Consider the following 4,592-nt stretch of genomic DNA (forward strand, 5'->3'; position numbering starts at 1 on the left):
TTGAACACATTCGGGTAACGTTGACTCCACGTAAGTGAACCGATTCCGAGGTTCGGGGACGCGTCCGAGGATGACTCCGCCAAGGAGCAGAATTCCACCGAAGGACTTGGGACGAGGATACCAAGCTTGAAAATGGGCCGATAGCCCAGCAAGGAGACCTGACGTCTCTGGAGAACGACCACTTTATCGACGAGCTCCGTATCGGAATCGATGGACAGAGAGAAGGCTGCCATGAAGTAACCCTTCACCTCCAATGGCTGAGCGTTCACAGCGATGCAGCTCGATTCCATAGGAAGCAGCTCCGGTGAATTGAGGCGTTTCCACTCTGCTGTTCCGATCGTCGTCAAATCTGCGCCGGTTTCGACGCGGAGCCTGACCGGAAAGCCATTCATGAACACCGTCGCGTAAGCGCGACCACGACCCCCTGAAGTTTCTTCGATGCTTGAACTCAGAAGTTCGATCGAGTTGAGACCTTTCGTTGACTTCTTCTGGAACGATGAACAAACTTTCTTAATGTGACCTTTGCGTCGGCAAAAATGGCAGGTAGCCCTCGAGAACCGACAGTTACGGCGACTATGAAGACCACCACAACTTTCACACTCAGAAGAGCTTTTGGTACCCGTATTCCGCACTTTATCAGAATTTTGGGCGCCCGGGTTTCCGGGTCGGAATCGGCTCTCGGTCTTCTGTTGCATCAGACCAATGGTCGCGACCTCACCAGCCTTCGCAGATGGATCGATTGCGGAGTCTAGAGTACGGGTCGAATAATTCACGAGGATATTTCGTAACTCCGAGATAGTCAGCTTGGGTTTATCGTCCACTGCTTTCAGCATGACGTTCCGTAGATTTTTGAAGGCTGGGCCCGACGCATAGTTGATAGCCAAGAATATCTTGAACATCTCCCCTGTCAGGCTGTTCCATTCGAATTGATCTCCCTTGAGATTCGCCCAGTCCACAATCTCCTCGGGGTTCGAGAGTGCTTAGAGAGGTGCATTCTGCGTGAGAATCTCATGACGCCTCCGAAAAATGGACTTCGTGGGACCGAAGGTCTTCTCCAAGATTTCAATGATTTCGGCGTACCCTTTCGTCTCCGGCTTTTCCGGCGACAGCCGGCTGAGGAGCCTTGCGTATTCTACCGGGCCAAGTGCCTTGAGTAGCAGCTGCACCCGCAGCCTTTCCACTGACGTTGATTCCTCCAAAATAGCCTGGTTACGAGCGAACCAGTCTTTGAAAACCAAGTCTTGCTCCGGCTTGTAAACGAGCCCAGAAGACTCGAGGTATTCTGCAGGGTTGACGATGCCGCTGCCGTGTCCTCACACTTGACTTTTTGCTTCGCCAGTTTCTCAATGGCCAGGGCCATGCTCGCTAAGATCTCTTCCAGAGTCTTTTCTTCCTTAGCCATGATGCACGGAACAAGGGAGTAACCTGAGACTCAGACCTTGGTTCTAGTGACTTGTCGACTGCGCCAAATGTCGCGTACCGATAACGATGTTAGCGAAAAGTGGTTCATTTTGAAACCGCTTCCTCTTATATAGGAAGGTGCATCACTTCGTTATAACCCGCGAATACACTACAATATGTATACCAGTATAGGAAGTTCCAAAAGGAATCCAGCCTCAAGGTCCTATGCGAATATCGCTGTACCGGAAATCACTAATTATGAGACTCAGCTTTATTATAGAACTTCTCTAACCAGAAGAATGTGAAACATGGGTATGAGAGATTCTGGTCTCACCTGGGTGAGGGACAGAAGTGTACTGTACTTCCGCGCCCCATGAAACCATTCAAACTTTCGTCCGAGGGAATGAGAGTGATGCACGCGAAGAGTTCTCGATAACTTCAGTCCCTCAGGAGGAGGACTACATCTCGAGGAGGTGGGAAGAGGGGAGGAGGGAGAGGAAAAGGAAGATTCAAGGTCGTGGGAGGCATTCGGAGGCGACATGTTCCCGATCGGGATTTGAGGTCTCATAATTGATTGAGCTCGTGGGACATCATCCCCTCCAGACTTCAACTTCGATCCCTCAGAGATGGATTCTTCGCTTCGCTCTCAATTAATTCCCGACGGTTTCGAGGCCACGTGGAAATCTATCCCAAGACAAGGTGGCCTTGGAAAATTGATGCATAGGATCGATTCACTCAACATTCGCCGCCTGTGGGAGCCTTGCTTTCCGACGATGACGTCTCGAGAATGTGACGAGGTCTCATCGATTGCGTGGCTTTAGTCTCGTGGAGGTTGGAAGAGCAGGTCGTGAGGGACGAGTCGACCAATCTCGTGGAGACCGCATAGCAAAGCTGGACTCAGGCGGTGTCTTCCTTTGCTCGATTCATCGCGATTCCGTCCTGTGTCTTGACGTCTTTCTCCCAAATACCCTCTTTTGATCTGAAAGAGGTCTAGGGGATTGTCTCGCCGAGAAAAGTTTTGCCGTAATTCATCCCCATCCAATCGGCTCCGATACCCTGCACAAAAGTCTCTTTGGCTTGAATATGTTCCGATAAGATGGCCACAAGTACCGAACTTGGATTATTATTCCGAAAGATCTCATAACGCGATGGTCGAACGACCAGGCTACTTCCGAAGCGAATCGAACTATCAAGCACGAGCTGATCGCTCCGCCCCCATCTGGAGACGGATCCACTATTTCCCCAAATTTTCACGTACACACGAGAGTCCTCACTACATTGGATTCCTGTGACTCTCATCCGACTCAAGAGTTTCATCTCACAGTTTCCGTAAAGTATAGTGGCTTTCCACACCTTGGCGTTCTACAAGCGAACACGAAAGTGTCTTCCCCACGGAAATACTGGAGAAGTCCTTTCTCGAGCAACTGGGGGAACCTATCCTTAACTTGAGTCCCAACGTAAGGCACGAGTCATTGACTCAAGTTGAGGTCGCACTGTATAGAAACGAAAGGGAAGAGAGAAAAATGAGCCTGACTATTGAACCCTCATAGAGTTTGATTGGCCTATATCCTTTCCTAGCATCTCCTAGCTTCAGTACAGAAAAATCGACGAATTCCGAATTTTTGTTCGAGAGTAATCGCGATACGTACAGACAGACATATACATTCGATTCAATTTGCGGTGGGGTTATGGATCTGGACGGTGTTTTGAAGAGAACGATGATGACGAAGATGAGCGGGTCTATACGTATACTGGTGAGAGTGACGTAATGGAGTGGAGGTTAGGTTAAGTCAGCTCGAGCTAGCTTAGCTTAGGTCCTGCTCGGGGCGCTCATATTTCCTTGCAATTGAGAGGAGACCAACGATCACGTTGGAGATTCGGAATCATAGAAGTATGACGTGACACCTTCTGGGAGTTTTGAATATGGGATCAGAATAATGGACTTCTACACAAACATCGAACGGAGTTCGTCCATCTGATACGACCGCGCAATGCATTGCTTCCGACGACGTTGTCGATCATGGCATCGACAACTACCAACGACTTCTAGTCGAGCAATAGCATGACGTTGCCGCCGTCGAGAGCTCGGATCCAACCAATTGTTGCATCGAGGGCTAAAGCTAGAAGACTCTTCCGTATGGTATGGTATTTATTGATCCTCTCGAGCCTATATATACATACTAGCGCTCCCGATCGCCGCTTCGAGGCGACTCGGTATCGCTAGACTCACTACACATGCGCTTGCTTTGGGCGCGTGCTCTGGATGCGCGTCCCGTTTCCCCGCTCTCCCGTTTCCCCGCTCTCCCGTTCCCCCGCTCTCCCGTTTCCCCGCTCTCCCGTTTACCCGCTTTCCCGTCTCCCCCTTTCCTCTTTCCCGTTCCTCCCTTTCCGTTTCCCCCTTTTCCCTTCCCGTTTCCCCCCTTCCCCGTTTCCCGCTTTCCCGTTTCCCCGCTTTCCCGTTTCCCGCTTTCCCGTTTCCACCACTTTCCCGTTTCCCCGCTTTCCCGTTTTCCCGCTTTCCCGTTTTCCCACTTTCCCGTTTTCCCGCTTCTTTGTTCCCCTGCTTCCAGTTGCGGCGCCAGCGGGAAGCTTTGTAAGCTATAGCTTCCCAAGCTTCTAAAGTCGGGAAGCTTAGCTTCCTAAAAATTTTCCGATCATATGTTCCATCGGTTTCGGAGCATTCAGACTGCTGCTGTCGATCATGCCGGGTTGAATTTCTCGAGGTCACGAGGAAGACTTGATCGCGCACATGCGCTTGGACGCACGACCCGCACGCAACCCCGAAACGGGGGTTTTCTCTTAAATGATTGGGGATACCCCAGCTGATATCCGTCATCAACATCTGACCGAGAGCTGAGAACTTCCAAATCAAATCGTGGACGAATTCGCCAAAGGCAAAGATCGAAGAATGCCCCTAGTTGCATGACTGTGATTCAAACGCGTAAGTGAGTCGTATCTCAGCTCGTCGCTCGGAAAGCAACATAAGACGGAAAGCGGAAAGTCTCCGCTGTTTCTACTATACAATATACATAGGTATGGATCATTGTATGCATCTATGCAACACTAGAACTTGTCTTATTATGTAAATCTTTGTGTCTCCGAGCGCGCTCCCTTGTTCGGGGGAAGCTTTATCCAACAAAGATTCAAGCTTCCCAAAAAAATGGCTGGCGCCGCCACTGCCTGCTTCCCCG

The sequence above is a fragment of the Galendromus occidentalis genome, unplaced genomic scaffold (genome assembly GCF_000255335.2).
Source record: "Galendromus occidentalis unplaced genomic scaffold, Mocc_1.1 scf7180000076542, whole genome shotgun sequence".
Taxonomy (NCBI): Eukaryota; Metazoa; Arthropoda; class Arachnida; order Mesostigmata; family Phytoseiidae; genus Galendromus; species Galendromus occidentalis.